We start from the raw sequence: 18,548 nt of genomic DNA, 5'->3' as shown, positions 1-18,548 counted from the left end.
TCCCCCAATTACCCAAGCATGACCAGTTGGTGCATCATCAACAGAAGGGTACTAAGTATTCAGTTTTAATAGAGGTTGTGCAACATATAGATGTAACAAACAGGAATATCGGATTTTAATAGCATACTTAAAGTTGGTAAGCCTAAAATTAGATACCAGAGCATTTGGTTTAAGGGTGTGAATGAGACACAAACATCCACAAACTACCTTTCCATTTCAAGGACAGTCAATTCTTGATACCAGGCAGGGTGTTTTATGATCAGTCAGCTTCACTACCCTTCCTGCTCACAAGTTTGACGCAAAAAGGAGGATAAGGGAGATTGTGCGTACATGCATGTACGCACACACAACCTGTTGTAGAACTCATGCTGGAAGATAACAGCTGAAACACTGAGATTTTATTTACAGAGGTTGCTATTAAAATGTAAACTTTTGCCAACAGTTAACACATATGGGTGGCGCCGTATTTTGTCCCATACTTCAAATAGTAGGCATCTGTGGCAACTCTGATAAGTTAAGTTGAATTTTCAATAGCTTCTTGATTTTGTGGCCTTCATTATAGCTTTATGGAGAAAAGACTATAGAAGTTCATAGAAATTACCCTTAAAATTTTATTTAAAAATGTAAGAAAATGTCAATCCTATTTTTTTTTAAGTATTCTACAAAATTATATAATACTGATAAAGTTCTCAAATTCTATAGAATACTTTCAAACAATACAAAATCCCTACTAATCTCTTATATACTTTTCCGTAAATGTAGGAAAAAGCAAAAAAATTCCCTCCTCATTATCATGAGGAAAACCCCCAAAAGGGCTTAAATCAGTTTTGGGACTTTAAACAAAAAACAAAAACACCCACACATAAACACCCCTCCCCTCAAAAAAACAACCCTGAACCCCACACAAACCTAGAGGAATTTAAACTTATTAAAACTATTTGAGTCAATATATGCAGAAGATTATTTCTGCAGTAGTCACCCAGATATACAAAGAAGGCTGCCAAACCAAGTTGGCTCATTTTGTACTAAAACACAAACACAGAAAGAGGTTGAGCTGAGGAATTTAATAGTTGAACTGTTGAGTATTTTTCTATATTAATCAATTGCTTATGTCCTTATTTAATCAACAGGTTTTCTTGATCATAATCACGTCTGATCATTCAGTCTTGACACAGAAATTCTCAGAGAGGTCAATAAGAGTTTTGCCTCCCTGAGAATTGTAGGATTAAGCTTTAAGGATAGAGTGGAGCATCAACAACATGATCAAGATTTACAGCAACACGTATCTGGATCCAAACCTGAATCTTGATGTACTGTGCATCATGCAAACTTTTAGCCCTGGTCTACACTACGAGTTTAGGTCAAATTTAGCAGCGTTAGATCGATTTAACCCTGCACCTATCCACACTATGAAGCCATTTTTGTCGACTTAAAGGGCTCTTAAAATCCATTTCTGTACTCCTCCCTGAGGGGATTAGCGCTGAAATCGACATTGCAGGGTCAAACCTGGGATAGTGTGGATGCAATTCGATGGTATTGGCCTCCAGGAACTATCCCAGAGTGCTCCATTGCGATCGCTCTGGACAGCGCTTTCAACTCAGATGCACTAGCCATGTACACAGGAAAAGCCCTGAGAACTTTTGAATTTCATTTCCTGTTTGGCCAGAGCGGTGAGCTCATCAGCACAGGTGACTATGCAGTCCCAGAAACGCAAAAAAGCTCCAGCATGGACCAAACGGGAGGTACTGAATCTGATCGCCTCCTGCCCCCAGGCCCTGCTCACTACATTCCCCCTCCCCCAGTGGCTCACTCTTCCCCACCTTCACTCACTTTTCACTGGGCTGGGGTACAGAAGGGGGCTGGGGCAGGGGGTTGAGGTGCAGGAGGGGGCTCTGGGCTCCAGCTGGGGGTGCGGGATCTGGGGTGGGGCCAGGAATGAGGGGTTTGCGGTGTAGGAGTGGGCTCCGGGTTGTGGGGGGGCTCAGAGCTGGGGCAGGGGGTTGGGGCTCCAGCTTATCTCCAGCAGCTCCCAGTCAGCAGCACAGTGGGAGGGCTAAGACAGGTTTCCTCCCTGTCCTGACTCTGAGCTGCGCCCCGGAAGCGGCCAGCAGGTCCAGCTCCTAGGCGGAGGCGCGGAAGGAGGTTGTGTGAGGACCTCTTTCTTACTCTCACCCACAGGCACTGCCCCTGCAGCTCACATTGGCCACGGTTTCTGGCCAACAGAGTGCAGAGCCGGTGCTCAGGGCGGAGGCAGTGCATGGAGCCCAGTGGCCCCCTCACTTAGGAGCCGGTCCTGCTGGCCACTTCCCAGGCACAGTGCGAAGCCAGGACCGTAGCTCTACAGGACCGCCGACCGGACTTTTAACGGTCCGGTCAGTGGTGCAACCAGAGCTGCCAGGGTCACTTTTCACCCAGAACACCTGGTCAAAAAACTGGACACCTGGTCACCGTAGCCCTGTGTCTGGGTGCACCGGGGCTAGGAAGAGGGTGTGGCGTTAGGGGAGAAGCTGAGCTAGCATAGTCTGTCATTGCCTGTATGCCTGAAAGTTGGGGCCCACCCAAATTTCCACTCTTAGTTACATCACTGGTTTATATTGCTCTACATACTATACACTGAAATGTAAGTACAATGTTTATATTCCAATTAATTTATTTTATAATATTATGGTAAAAATGAGAAAGTAAGCAATTTTTCAGTAATAGCATGCTGTGACATTTGTAATTTTATGTCTGATTTTGTAAGCAAGTAGTTTTCTAGTAGTTGGGGTACACAAGACACATCAGACTCTCAAAAGGAGTACAGTAGTCCAGAAAGGTTGAGAGTCACTGGGGTAGTGTGTCTGAGGGCTGTTTTTCTTCTTCCTCCTCCTCTCTCCTAGCTCTCTGTTGGCTTTTATAGCTTCCTGCACATTTGACTGGAGAAAAAAAGAGGAAACCAGTCAAATTTCAGTTGCTTTTGTAAGTCTCTCCCTACACATCAATGGTAGTTTCAATTGTAAAATATACCTCTGCTGGAAGGCATTAAACAGGAAGCATTTCTGTAATGATACCCAGTGGATTTTCCCCTTTATCCTCATGGTATTACTCTGGAACGTTAATAACTCTGCAAATGTCTTCTTTCTACATCACTTTTCCCACTGGAAAAAACACACATTCTGCTTAATACTTATAGCCAGGATTCCAGTGAAGTCAAGGGGAATCTTTCCACTGACTTCAATATGCTTTGGATCAGGCCTCAAATGTTCTGATTTATCATTTTCTAAAGAGCCCAGTTCTGCAATCCTTAACATAGGGAATCCTTACTCTCACACGCAGACTCATTACACTCAGTGGGATTACTTGCATTAATATGGGCTGCATAATCAGGCCTTAAGTGTATCTTCCATTTCGTTCATTTTCTTCAGGGTACCAGTAGGGTTGCCAAGTGTCTGGTTTTCAAAGGGACCCTGGCAGCTCTGGTCAGCACAGCTGACTGGGCTGCTAAAAGTCTGGTTGGTCACAGCAGGGCAGGCAGGCTCCGTGGCTAGCTCTGTGCAGTTCCTGGGAAGTGGAAGCATGTCTCTCTGGCTCCTAGGCGGAGGGGTAGCCAGGGGACTCTGCATGCTGCCCCCACCTACAGGTGTAGGCCAAAAGCCTAATGGGAAGAAATTGTTTCAAGTAAAATTGTACTCCATTTTTCTTATTTTGCCCTATACTCCATTTTGCTACCTTTGAATTAGTAAAAAACTGTAGCCTTGAATTAGTAAAAAGACATTGTTCCGAGTTTATTTTTTGCTGATTGTGTTAATATTTGTTCTTGGAAGGATAGAAGTTTTATGGCTGTAATTGCCTTATTTACAGTTTGGTGTGAGTGAAGAATGTATGAAAATTAACCGAGAAAGGACAATTGGGCAGGATGGTGAAGAAAGGAGTGGAGGAGTCAAGAGGCACCAACTTTATCATCAATAACCCAGCTGACAGATTGACGACCCTAAAGCAAAGGCTTACACCCCAAGGACAAGATAAGAAGTTGAGTCAAAGGGACAGATAAACAGCTGCGGATCCTCCCAGTAACAACTCAAAATAATGCTAATTAAGAACAACCTTGACTACCTTGTGATTAACAGCTCCGGTGTGAGACTTGTATGGGAATTTATTACTATAAAAGAAGCGTGTATTGACATGGGACTTTGGGTTCATTCGACAGAGGCCCAGCTCCCCTCCCTCGTGTGCAGTTTCAGCTGGCCACTGGAACTGACCGAGCAACACTAAGGACTGGTAACTATAAGATACACACAAGGTTCTGCAGCTGGTGCATGTGTGTGCGCGCACGCAAATGGAAGCATTGCTGATTTCAGTGCTTAAATTGTACTCAATAAATGTGGCATTTCCCTTATCCCCTTTAAAAAGATTGTGTGCTTCTTATAAGCATAAACACAGGCACCACCCTGAGCGCCACCTCTGCAGCTCCCATTGGCTGGGAACCGCGGCCAATGTGGCCTCAGAGGTAGCACCTGCAGGCAGCGGGGTGCCTAGGAGCTGGAGGGACAGGCCACCACTTCCTGGGAGCCACATGGACTTCTGCCATCCCCGGGAAATGTTAGGGCCACCTCAGGTCCTCACCGTCCGGAGCCCACACCCTGAACCCCGTCCCACACCACAACCCCCTGCCCCAGCTCAGAACCCCCTCCAGCACTCCAAACCCCTCAGACCCAGCCCAGAGCCCTCTCCTGCACCCAAACCCCTCAGCCCTGGCCCCACCCCAGAGCCCACACCCCCATTCAAAGCTCTCCCTCCCCCCAAACTCCTGCCCCAGCCTGGAGCCCCCTCCTGCACCCCAAACCCCCCATCCCCAGTGCCCACACCCCCAGCTGGAGCCCTCAACCCCTCCTGCACCCCAACCCCCTGCCCCAGACCAGTGAAAATGAGCAAGGGTGGGGGAGATCAAGCGACAGAGGGAGGTGGAATGGAGTGAGTGGGGGGCAAGGCCTCGAGGAAGGGGCGGGGCAGGGCAAGGGTGTTCGGTTTTCTACAATTAGAAAGTTGGCAACCCTAGATACCAGCAATATACAAGACACCTATCATGGAATTATGCTCTGTAACAGAGTAAAATCTAACATGGCCACCCAAATGCTGTTGGAGAAGCACTAGTTTAAAAAAAAAAAAAGAGAGAAAAGAGTTCTTAATGTCACAGAAATACAAATAGCGGTTACACTTGTAGTTGAGGTTCTAAAATACAGTGAAAATGTTCGTGTATTTGCATTCCCTTTTTTAAGGCTAATATAGAATAATGGTATTTTTAGATTTTCAAAGGCTGGGCCACAGGCTTTCTAAAAAAGAACAGCTAAATATAAACTCAAATTCCTTCATTCCTTTATTACTCATATGAAAATGCTGCATTAGAACACATGTTTAATGCGTCTTTTGTAACCTTCTGGTCCGTCAGTCTTACTGGCTATTGATCTATGCAGTTAAGCAAGTTGCTTAAGAGTTGTCTTGTTTTAAAAATAGTTACATACATTTTAAAAGATGAATGCAGATATCTTTCACTGATCGAAGGCTCTGTGCTACTAGGTAATATTTTTAGAAACAGGATGCTGCAAGAAAATACCTAGCCCCAAGAAGAGAAAAACAAACTAATTAAAGAAGTTTTAAAACGGACTACTCCTTTGATTAATTTAAATACAAAATTTCAAGTCTTGAAAATGACCTCAGTTTATTTTATATGCTATAAAAAGACTCATTATGAAGTCTGCCTGAAATATAGAAGAGACACAAAAGAAAGAGCCATAAAAAAACAAATCTCAACACTTGACCCAAACTGTTGTTAATAGTTCACGCTATCTTTTATTTCTAAATTCTTCTTACAAATGGCAGAAGTGGAGAACGTGTATGGCATAACCACTTGTAGCCCCACTAACTCAAGCACAAAAAGAACACCATGACTTTAAGACCTGTGGATTCAAATCTGAAAAGAAGTTTTAAAAGCAGTGCCTTAATTCTAGAATGCCATGCACTGGGGCTAACTCCATAACAAAGTCCAGACACTAACATTTACTGCTGGGAACCCCCCCCCCCCAAAAAAATCATGTAAAAAGGGAAGTATACCTTAGAAAATCATCCCGGTTGTTAGAGCAGACTGAAGCAGGCTGTGAGTCCTGCGCTCGCTGCCCCCTGACATAGGTAATACCAGCATTGCCTCTCTGCAGCACTACAGCTGCTCTGTTTAGCATGCTTCTTCTCATCTCTGGGGCACACAGCCCATTTTCAGGCTACTTAAGTAGTCCCAGCTTGCTGCCAAGTAATTAACAGCCAACATCTACACAACACAGAACAAACAGCAGCTCCCTGGGAACGTCTGCAGCACCAACTCAAATATAAAGAACTCAAGCTGCAAACTTCACAAGAATTCCAGTACTTCCTGCTTTTGACCTGGTTGGAAATACCATAAGAATAGCCTCAAATGGCTGATTTAAGCAAATTTAGGGCTTCCTGTGAAACCGTTCAGTTGGAACCCCTCCTGCAGTCTCCTGTCATTCTCCTCTACTAAACTTGCCACAGTGGTGTAAGTTTTTATGGGGACATTGCCTATGAAGACTTAGGCCTCCATATATCATCAGAGCATAATGACCATCATTAAGGAAAAAAGAAAAGGAGTACTTGTGGCACCTTAGAGACTAACCAATTTATTTGAGCATGAGCTTTCGTGAGCTACAGCTCACTTATGCATCGGATGAAGTGAGCTGTAGCTCACGAAAGCTCATGCTCAAATAAATTGGCTAGTCTCTAAGGTGCCACAAGTACTCCTTTTCTTTTTGCGAATACAGACTAACACGGCTGTTACTCTGAAACCTGTCATTAAGGAAGTAAGTCATAGTCACATTAAGTATGGTCTTGGATTCAAAAGAAAAATTAAAACAATCTCATCTGTCAGAGAACATTGTTTTGCTGTTCAAATACTCACTTCAGACTGAAGGTTGAACAGATTTGCATGAATTCTTTCAACTGCTCTGTGTAATTAAATGCTAATTTACTCTGCTTAAAACGTTACTAAACGATCAGGTTGACAGTAATAACAGAAATCCAGAAAGACCAAGGTCAACAGTTTAATGTTTTTACATTGTCCAAACCCTTCACCCCTCTCCCTGCCCCCACTCAAAAAAAGTATAGTTATTTCATTACATCAACTAGTATTAGCACACATCACTTGATTAATTCCCAAACTGGGAATACTTCTAAGTTTTTTTTGATGCAAAAAGACTTTAATTGCTTATTGGAAGCACTGAACACTGAAAACAGCTGAAGCATCATATGACTATTTAAATCACTTTCCTGTCCTGGCGTTTATAGTATTCCTAAAATAAAAAAGTAGGAACTTTCCACAAAATCCCATGCTACTGAAAAAAAAAATGCTGAAATAAGCCTCCGTGTAAAAGTTACCAGTGTTTCATGAAGGCAAATGTCTTTGTATGGGGTTTGCCAGAGCCCATGCAGCATCCACTGTGGCCTGTCTGGGAAAGGCCCTCAATCTCCCAAGTCCTTCTTTCTGCAAATACCCTCCTTCAGTTTATCAAATTAAAGCTTCTAAACCTTTGGCCAGGTAAAAAAGGCAACTTAAAACCAACAGATTGTTGCCAACTCACAATATTTGGTGTTCTTCTGGAAGCTCCAGTACCATTTAATGTCAACTGTGGTCCCCCGAAGGCACTCATTCTAGGTTCACAGCTTCTCAGACATCATCTCTCTCAGGCAGAGACCCGCATCTCTCCCTCCTGACCAGGGTTTTTCCAGGCTGCACAGTTCTGCCTGGCTACATTGTTATATCCCCAACAGGCCAGCACCTGCACTTTGCTTTCTCCTTGAAGGTTATGATTAGCTGTAATGGCCAGCAGTCACAAGTTATCACACAGCTCTTTATAAGCAAGCACATTTATTTTTTAAGGTAAAAGCATTACAGAGAAAACATTAAAAATAGTAAATATATGCATGCTAAAAGCTTACTAGAGGTCACCTATCTTATATAGCCTCACTAGATTAAGTCCTTCCAACTCCTCCCTGAAAGGATTTGGGGTGAGGGGTGGGGGCCTTGAACAGAAGACCCTGACTGTTTGCTGGATAAGAAAGAAGACCCTGAGTCAGTTTAAACTCAGGCTTTTTATCCAAAAGTCCCTTCTTTGTCTGTCGGTTGCTGGAGAATCCAGTTTGAACTAGTATACGCAAGCCTCTGCAGGTAGCAGTACTTTTCTGGAGGGGTTACAACCTGAGTGAAATTGCCTAATCACCCAATATTGATCAGTTTCCATAAACTAAAAGGCAAGCGCTGCCCTTCACCAATTGTTCTATTGCAGTGGTTCTCAAACTTTTTTTTTTCATGGGCCACTTGAAAATTGCTGAGGGTCTCGGTGGACTACTTAATGATCTTTCCAAATGTTGTTTGAACCATTAGCTAACTATTGTAAAGCGCTTTGGATAAAGGCGCTACATAAAAAAAATCTAACTTTTTTTGTTCTACAAATAAAAGCACACAACTCATTTTTATATCAGTAGTCTTACCTTTCTAATGTGATGGATGTGCCCTCTCTCCCCCGCTGCAGCAGCCCCTGAGCTGGGGCTGGGAAGGAGTGGGGGGTCTCTCCCTGGCAGCTGCAGCCCTGGAGCTGGGGAAAGTCACCTCTGTCTCTAGCTGCCGCAGCCCTGCACATCCCAAATTCCCCCCACTCCCTCTTCTCACCCATTGCCTCCTCCCATCTACCCCTTATTTCCCCCAAGGCCACCACCTCACTGTACATGTGCATCTTTCTCCAGGGTCCAGGCACTTCATTAGTGGAGCCATGCCTGCGCGACTCCACTAATTAGATGGGTGGCCCTTCATTCTCTCGTGTGCGGCCACCCAAGTTCACACCTTAGAGGGAACTATCCGCGGATCACCTGAACCAGTGGTCCATGGATTACAGTTTGAGAACCTCTGTTCTATCGCACATCACTCTGATGGCAACTAACAAAGAATTGTACTCTTAATACCATGTGAACAGAATTTGACCACAATAACCACCCTAGACATTTTTTCCCCTCAAAAAGCAAAAAAGTATGCATACTATGTACAAGAACCATATGCATTATCATTTACTTCCAACGCACAGCTGTTCACATCCTGCCAACTTCCTTTCTGCAGTAACGTTTTACAATACAACTTTATGAAGCGTATTCTTTCACACACATTGTGTCCCCAAAACAGGGTGGTGTTACAAAGTTGAAATAAAAATACAAAAGCGGGGGGGTGGGGGTAGGGGGGAGGAATGTAGAGAAAAATTCTTGCATCCATCATGGTGAGATTGTGCAAAGGTGCACAGAAGATAGTACACAAATTAAGGAAGTTAGGAGAGGAATAAGAGACCAGTTCTTTGAGCTAAGACAAAATCAGAATGACAGGTTTCAGAGTAACAGCCGTGTTAGTCTGTATTCGCAAAAAGAAAAGGAGTACTTGTGGCACCTTAGAGACTAACCAATTTATTTGAGCATGAGCTTTCATGAGCTACAGCTCATGCTCCAATACATTGGTTAGTCTCTAAAATCAGAATGGTTTTAAAAACCTCTGGGCCCATGCATTGGTACATGAAATGAATGAGGAGCTAATGGAGTTCCTTGATATGGGTGACATGTCACCCAGTGTACCTGTGAGAAGTTTGACACCAGCAAAAGCTGAAGTCGGGAGGACTGCGGTTGGGGTGGATAGACCTGCAGAGAATGGAGTCCTGCAGAGTTAGCTGCATAGTTCACCCCAAGCTTCCTCAGCAGACTGCTATCAAAACCCCAGATCAAACCCCAACTCCAAGCACATAGAAGAAGTTCTCACTTCTCCTACCCCCTGCTAACTGGTTCTGTGCTTTTCAAAACAACCAGGGATGATGGGCTTTACAATGTACCCCCTCACAAATCTATTTCATCTCTAATTTTGGATTAGATTCCATTTTCAAAAAATATTCTAGTTTGCTCTTAGGGTCAGAGAATGTTTACACTGTGTGTCCTGCACAGTAAGCACTTATCAAGGCTGAAATTACAATGCAATTTTTTAAAAAAAAACACTACTCCTTACTGCAAAGCAAGTTAGAAAAATAAGCATAAAGTGAAAGTGGCCACTGCAAGACCACATATACAGAATTAATTGGCAAAGCAAACCTGTCTCTCCCAAAATTAACCATGTGTACTTAATTCATGATCCACTGAGAAAATAAACATTTCAGACAAATACTGATTTATAGCAACATAGTCTATGGACCTTTCAACTGTAAACAGAATTGTTGCTGTCAGCTCAATAGCAAACCAGAAATAGAAAGCACTTAAATATCTGCAAACTCAATTGTTTGAGAGTTGAGGTGAAAGTAGCAAGATGAGCAGAAAAAGTATTTTTGCACAATGAACTAAGCAAACACTCCAAGAAAAAAAAATCTACAGATTTGTCAGTTGAACAAATATGTTCCAAATGTATTACACAATCAAGCAGCTGAATTTATAATATGTCTATACTTCTAAGGCACCAGATATAAAACTTTGCTTTTCATTTGTCTTTGGCCTAAAACACTATTACACATTCCGCAGGCAACAACTCAAATTAAAAGACTATCAACCAACAAAAAACAATTCAAAAATCCAAACAAGCCAGCCTTACCTAGATCAAAGGACATGGTTTTCATGTATGCTGATATCAAATTCACTCTAATGCTGCTGTATGCACCAGTAATCGATTTCACAATGGTAATGATCATATAACAGGTTCACATATACCCCATTTACAAGTTTTGGGGACCACTGAGGAGGAGTTCTAATAAGATGCTCGGTATATACTGAAAATTTACAGTTCAAAGACATAGCATGTAATATGCCCCACCTCTTTGACGGCATGTCTGTTTTGTGTAGGAGAGAGCGAGAGAGTGAGCGCAGCAAGCAAAACTAACAAGTGAGGAGACAGACAGTCAGTTGGAGGCAGTTTTATTCCTGGTAAATAGAAAAACAAGGGAATCAACTTATGTAACCCTCAAACCGCAGGAGCAAAGCGCAGGGGAACACAGTAAGTGGTTTTCATCTAATGCCTCAGCTATTTTGGAAGTTTCTACAACTGTTTTAATTTCACCACTGTATAAAAAAACAAGGTTAAATGATAAAATCAGTAGCCCTTTCCTCTGGTTGGTACTTGCATTCCCATTGTTACTAAGTCACTTTTGTTTCCAATATCCTTTTCATTGTGCAAACAGAGTGTGTTTAAACTGCTTCTTTGAACTACAGTAAACGTGAAGATTAGAACTCTAGAGCAGAGGTATAACCAAAAAAGATTCTATAATGTATTCATAGAATGCTGGCCTTTTTGGTGTAGACTGGTAATAGAATGGGGTTACTGGAAAAAATACAGTTTTAAAATAGTAAGGCTCTTAAACCATGTGCTTGGCAGTGCCCTGGTACATATTTTGATGGCATCTCAAAAAATTTGTATCATGCTGGAGCATTGTGAGTGGCTAAAAAGTTCAGTTTTTGAGGAACAATCCTTGCCACAAATACTGAAGAAAGGCACAGGGTCAGAGAATGAAGCCAGTACACTGTTAGCACTAGAGACCTACTGTGCTTTCCTCTTCGCTGTCCTCTGTCTCAACCACCTCTCTCTTCAGCCTCTGACTCTGCTTGCAGGTAAATATAAGTGTCAAGGTTCCTTCCCCACTCTGAACTCTAGGGTACAGATGTGGGGACCTGCATGAAAACCCCCCTAAGCTTATTTTTACCAGCTTAGGTTAAAACTTCCCCAAGGTACAAACTATTTTACCTTTTGCCCCTGGACTTTCTTGCTGCCACCACCAAGCGTCTAACAAATATATAACAGGGAAAGAGCCCGAGTGGAAACGTCTTTCCCCCCAAAATCCTCCCCAAACCCTACACCCCCTTTCCTGGGGAAGGCTTGATAAAAATCCTCACCAATTTGCATAGATGAACACAGACCCAAACCCTTGGATCTTAAGAACAACGAAAAAGCAGTCAGGTTCTTAAAAGAAGAATTTTAATTGAAGAAAAACTAAAAGAATCACCTCTGTAAAATCAGGATGGTAAATACCTTACAGGGTAATCAGATTCAAAACAGAATCCCTCTAGGCAAAACCTTAAGTTACAAAAAGACACAAAAACAGGAATATACATTCCATTCAACACAGCTATTTTTATCAGCCATTTAAACAAAACAGAATCTAACGCATATCTAGCTAGACTACTTACTAACGCATATCTAGCTAGACTACTTACTAACGCATATCTAGCTAGACTACTTACTAAGTTCTAAGACTCCATTCTTTTTCTGTTCCTGGCAAAAGCATCACACAGACAGAGAGAGCCTTTGTTTCTCCCCCTCCTCCAGCTTTGAAAGCATCTTCTCTCCTCATTGGTCATTTTGGTCAGGTGCCAGCGAGGTTATCCTAGCTTCTTAACCCTTTACAGGGGAAAGGGTTTTTCCTCTGGCCAGGAGGGATTTTAAAGGTGTTTACCCTTCCCTTTATATTTATGACAATAAGTAAAGAGATAAATCAGAGTCAATTTTGTATTGTGTAAATGCAAATCTTAGAAAAGTAGACATGAGAGATGAACTAGAAAGAGTAATTACTGTTTACATACAAACTGCTGAAGATTCTTAAGTCTAGTTTGCTAAGAACCCCTCTCCTTGTCCTTCATGCCCCATTGGCCTTGTAGGACAATTACCCTGTTGCAGGTGTAATTTTGCTTAGACCATACCAAACAGTATCCATGACTGAAAGTGGTCAGCAAAATAAGATACATAAATGCAACTTACCCTGTTTCCTCCTCACCCAAATAGATCGTGTGACAGGAACAAATGCTCCCCAGGCTTGAAAAAACAAAAAGCTTAAAAGCCCTGAATGAATTTCATTCTGGCAGGAGGAACAAAATGGATTAAAATCAGACTGACTGTTCTTGGTAAATTTGGATAATGTGAACCAGAACATGGCAGCTTTCATTTAATTCACACAGCTGAAGTAATCTTTTCAATAGTTGTTCAGATCATATATTTGCTTTGCTCTGAATTTTTTCAGAGGGCACAACTCTGCCTCTGTCTACAGGAAGACTGAAAGGTGATGTGTAAGATGGTGCGAGTATAAATTGGTGTAACTTGCACACCAAGTGAACAGAAGAGATGCATATAGTAGGAAAGGCAACTGACAGGACAGCGTAGGTCATAGGTGCTGGAACTATGGGTTCTGGGGGTGCTGCCATACCCCCTGGCTTGAAATGGTTTTCATCATATACAGCGTTTACAGTTTGATTCAATGGCTCTCAACACCCCCACTATACAAATTGTTCCAGCACCTCTGTTGCAGGTTAAATTAGTTAAAGTTCATACTTTAACTCAGCTTCTCTTTCAGTACCTGAGCACAGAAATTATAGTATCTTAGAATTGCATCATGTTCAGCTTTGCTCTAATTTTTTTTTATTATTCCCTGTCCAAATCCCTTATTTCACCACTCCCTTTGTATCCTTATCCCACTCCTGACTTACTGCTTTCTTCTAGATTTTCTTTAATGCTTTCTTGCTGTACCTGGGAACTCTTTCACCCTAAAGGTGGAAGGTACCACCACCTCCATTCAAATTCCTTCTTAAAATTCCTTTCCTCCATGAGCTCACCAGTCAAAGCCGCCTACATTTAGGGTATGTCTACATAATGAAGTTATTTGAATTTTGGGAAGCGAAAATACATACATTTATACATTCTATCTTCTGTGTCCCCACTAAAGCATGTGAATTCGGCAGAGGGCGTCCACAGTACCAAGGCTTGCATTGAATGTCGGCGCGCTGCACTGTGGGTAGCTATCCCACAGTTCCTGCAGTCCCCGCTGCCCATTGAAATTCTGGGTTAAGCTCCCAGTGCATGATGGGGCAAAAACCTTCTTGCGGGTGTTTCTGGGTGTGTCATCAGTCGCTCCTCCCTTCACAGAAGCTATGGTAGACAATCGTTTTGAGCCTTTTTGGAGTGCAGACGCCATACTGCTTTCAGCAGACGGTGCACTGCTGCTCTCCTGCTATGAATGCACCTCACATTTCCTCTCATCTTCTTAAGTAATCTCTACTATCTACTCTCTCTCTCTTCCTCATCGAACGCTTCCGCTGCCAACTCTGCTCAGCCATCATGAACCAAGCAGCACAGCTTCCGCCGCCAACTCTGCTCTTCCGCTCTTGCTGCGCTACCGAGCTTCTCCATGTTGTCTGTCCTGGGCTCCCGCCTCCGTGAAAGCTATAGAAGACAACCATTTCCCGCCTTTTTTTGGCTTTTGTGAACCGAACAGCACCTCTTCTGCTGCCACTCTGCTCCCCTACGTTTTGCGCCTTTTTTCCAGGATTACCCATGCAGGCACCATAGCCATGGAGCCCGCTCAGATCTCCACTGCAGTTTTGACCATTGTAAATACCTCGCACATTATCCAGCAGTATGTGCAGTACCTGCAAAACTGGCGAGGAAGCGACAACAGCGCGATTACAATAGTGATGAGGACATTGACAGACATTCCTAGAAGCATGGCATGTGGCGATTTGGAGATCATGGTGGTGTTGGGCCAGGTTCATGCCATGGAACACCGATTCTGGGCCTGGGAAACAAGCACAGACTGGTGGGACCGCATAGTGTTGCGGATATGGGATGATTCCCAGTGGGTGAGAAACTTTCGTATGCGTAGGGCCACTTTCATGGAATTTTGTGACTTGCTGTCCCCTGCCCTGAAGTGCAAAGACACCAAAATGAGAGCTGCCCTCACAGTTGAGAAGCAAGTAAGCCATCACATGCGGCTGGGCAACAGAATTCAGCTTGCAGGCAGCCATGGTAAGCCCTAGTGGGCACGCAGGGTTCTGCTTCTTCCGCATTCATTTCAATGCTTTCAAACTGCTGGTCCCCCTTTCCCATAGCAAGCAATGCCTGGTGGGTTTGCCATATAAAAGGAGGGCCTGCAGGCTCTCTGGGATGATCGCTTCACACAACACTGTCCCCGCCCTCTTCCCCCCTCACCCCCCCACCGTGTGGCTCCGATCAAGCTCTCACCTCACCAGAAGTGCCTTCTCCAGGGTCATGGTCCGGGAGCTCGCCTTGGGAGTGGGAGGAAGCTATTGGCTCCAACAATAAGACTAGTTCCTGGCTAGGGGGGAAAAACCCGATTCCCCACTTGCCGCCTGTGCACTGTCCTCCTCCTCCTCCTCTTCATCCTCCAATAACTCCCCCTTGCCAGGTATCAGACAGTGGTGGGGTAGTGGTGACGTCACCCCCCATAATTGCATGCAGCTCACAGTACAAGCGGCATGTATGGGGCTGTGACGCAGAGCACCCGTTCGCCTCCCTTGGCTTTTTGGTACGCTTGCCTGAGCTCCTTGATTTTTGTACGACTCTGCTCTGTGTCCCTGGAGTAGCCTCTTTCCGTCATGGCCCTGGAGACTTTAGCATATGTATTGGCATTTCTTTTTTTGGAACATAGTTCTGCCATAACAGATTCGTCTCCCCAACATGCGATGAGATCCACTACCTCCCGTTCGGACCATGCTGGAGCTCATCTGCGAATCCGGGACTGTGTGGTCTCTTGTGATGGTGGACTCTGCACAGTTGCCTGTGATGGTGGACTGTGCTGATGGTCACCTGTGCTGATGGTGACCAAACAGGAAATTCAAAAGCTCCCGGGGCTTTTACTGCCTACCTGGCTAGTGCATCGGAGTTGAGAATGTTGTCCAGAGCGGTCAGAAGGGAGCATTCTTGGATAGCTCCTGAAGGCCAATAACATTGAATTGCGTCCACAGTACCTGCAACCCAGAACTGCCATCTCGATTTTAGCGCTACTCCACTTGCTGAGGTGGAATACAGAAATCGGATTAAAGATCCCTTTAAATCGAAAAAACTGGTTTGGTCATGTGGACGGAATCAGTTTTATTTTGAAGTAACTCAGCTAATTCTGAAATAACCGCATACTGTAGACCAGGCCTTACTCCTCATCTATCATAGAAATCCTGCTACACTTTAAGACAGAACCATTTGGGGTCATGCAGTGCACTGTGTGTGTGTTTTGTGCAGTACCATGGCAAATACACTGTTAGAGATTTAACAAACAACCACCACCACCACATTTCATCTAATACCCAGTTCATGCTCAAGAATTTTACCAGCGTCTGAGCCCCGAAGTAGCAGCATTACAAGAGGTAAGTGCCTCTCCTACTGACTAGTTATCCTCACTCTTACATCCTGGTGTGAATTTCCCTTTCCCCACTCTGAAATATGTTTTAGTCCCCATCTTCTCCTCACTTCTGGATGTGTTATAAAGCAGATGGTGGGGTTGAACTGCTCTTCCCAAATCTGAATCTAAATTTGTCTGTCAACCACCTCCAAGCTTTGAGAGATAGGACTACTTCGTAATGAAAGTGCATATTTGAAAGGCATGGTCCACTACAATATCAGTTTATTACAAAAACATTTCCTATTACCACACATATGCAATTTTAGTAGGGAAACTACTTAAAAGCCAGTCCAAATGGTGTTTTGCCTCCATAACGGATGCAATATTAGATCCCAAAACGATATGGAACCTGCTTTAAAAACTAGTATTTTGAACATCCAAAAACCCCAAGAGTAACTAATCCCCAACAAGTAACATTTTCAACATTTTTAAGGAAGCAAGTACCTTAAAACTTGTATTCCCTATAGCCCTGCTTGGTGCTATATATATGCAAAATAAGCTATTATCATCAAGTTATTAATAATTGGCTTACTATCTTTGCATTGAATAGTCAGTTCTCTGGAACTGAGCCACTAATTATTTCCTTTCTGGTACAGATGTTGAGTCATGTCAGCAGACAGAGTTTTGCCAAAACACACAGTAAAATTTATAACAATTTTGCTTTGGTTATTTTAAAATCTTTGGCACATATTTTTACTTTGAATGCACAAATGCAAGTCCCATTCGTATATATCTGAAACTGGAATACAGCCTTGAGGTTTCACCATTCAAATCCTAGTTTTCCTCTAATTCAAAAAGTTCAGGGATGATCCCACTAACTCTCTCACCATGGTGAACAAACAGGAAAACTGAATTTCAGCAAACAATAGGAGTCCATGTTTCCTTCAAAAATAATTTTAAATTGCACTGTTTCTTTGTTTTGAAATTAACACCTCCCCAACAATTGTGTTTTCTAAGGGCAAGTGACAGCAGGATAGAAAGACATACTATCACAAGGGTGGCCAACCTGAGCCTGAAAAGGAGCCAGAATTTACCAATGTACATTGCCAAAGAGCCACAGTAGTACGTCAGCAGCCCCCCATCAGCTCTCCTCCAACCCCCCTCCTCCCCCCAACACCTCCCGCTCACCGGCAGCCCCACCAATCAGCACCTCCCCACACCTCCCGATCAGCTGTTTTGTGGTGTGCCGGAGGCATGGAGGGGGAGGAGCGAGGGCATGGCAGGCTCAGGGGAGGGGGCGGGAAGGGGTGGAGTGGGCGCAGGGCCTGTGGCAGAATCAGAGGTTGAGCGGTGAGCACCCCCCGGCACACTGGAAAGTTGGCGCCTGTAGCTCCAGCCCTGGAGTCGGTGCCTATACAAGGAGCCGCATATTAAACTTCTGAAGAGCCGCATGTGGCTCCAGAGCCACAGGTTGGCCACCCGTCTGCTGTCAAATGGAGGTCTGTCCACTCCAGCCGGTTTAGTAGGTTTTGAACCTATTCGAAATATCTTAAAGAGAATATCAATATATTGATGAACCCTTGGAGCGAGCACTGGGTAAAATTTAAAAATTAGAAGAACTGCAAAGAGGAAAAGCTGTGATTCCCCATCCTTGAGGCTCTAAATGAGAAGCTCAAGTCCTCCCAAACAGACAGACAAATACTGCCAGAAATTAAATTGAAAGGTAATTCAAACACTACCAAGTATGTATCGCAAATTTAGTGCCACATTCAGAGATGAAAGGTGGATCAGTGGTTAGGTTGCTGGCCTAGGAAACCTGTGTTCATTTCTTCATATTTTTCATCTGGATTTCAATAGTGACTGAAGGCCCCAGCCAGGGTCAGGAGCCCACTGTGGCAGACCCTACAAACACACAATAGAATACAGTCCCCTGCCTCCAAAGGGACTATCCTTTAGCAGACAAAAGAGATGTAAGAAAAACAAACACCACAAAAGCAATTTGCTGTAAGTATAATACAATTTATTTTCCGTTTCACTTATGTAAAACCCCTCCTGCGTCCAGCTTCTTCACACTCCTTGCTTGGCCTGACTGTCCTCCTTCCGCCCCTTCCACAGGAAAAACAAACATTCAGCCTTGTTTTCAGAGACTCTCATGAAACAAGGAAAAGAAAAAATCTTTCCAAAAGGTGGCTCTGTCCCACTTTCCCTCCCCACCATGTGTGGGTGTGGTGGAGACAGAGGAAAGGAGAGCTCCTTGCTCACCCCTGAATGGTCCATGTGGCCCAAGCCCGCCCCACAACGTCCCTGCTCTGGTGGTCTCAACCCCTTCCCCGCTGGGTGGGGGTGTGTGCGCGCACGCACGAGACGGAGCGAGTCCCAGGG

General features: G+C 43.9%; 1 protein-coding gene and 1 long non-coding RNA gene across 3 annotated transcripts in view; both read right to left on the bottom strand.

Moving 5' to 3' along the window:
* FGD4 (FYVE, RhoGEF and PH domain containing 4) overlaps positions 1-18,548 on the bottom strand; it is a 187,222-nt gene that overhangs the window by 73,516 nt on the left and 95,158 nt on the right. The gene's annotated exons all lie outside the window — the stretch shown is intronic.
* On the bottom strand, positions 1,057-6,368 carry LOC140902129 (uncharacterized). Its single transcript, XR_012156014.2, has 3 exons — positions 6,088-6,368; positions 3,007-3,137; positions 1,057-2,915 (listed from the first exon to the last, which is right to left on the bottom strand). It is a non-coding gene; the product is annotated as an uncharacterized LOC140902129 (long non-coding RNA).

The sequence above is a fragment of the Lepidochelys kempii genome, chromosome 1, assembly GCF_965140285.1.
Source record: "Lepidochelys kempii isolate rLepKem1 chromosome 1, rLepKem1.hap1, whole genome shotgun sequence".
Lineage (NCBI taxonomy): Eukaryota > Metazoa > Chordata > Testudines > Cheloniidae > Lepidochelys > Lepidochelys kempii.
Note: the sequence above shows the minus strand (reverse complement) of the source record. Positions and strands in the feature narration are given on the sequence as shown.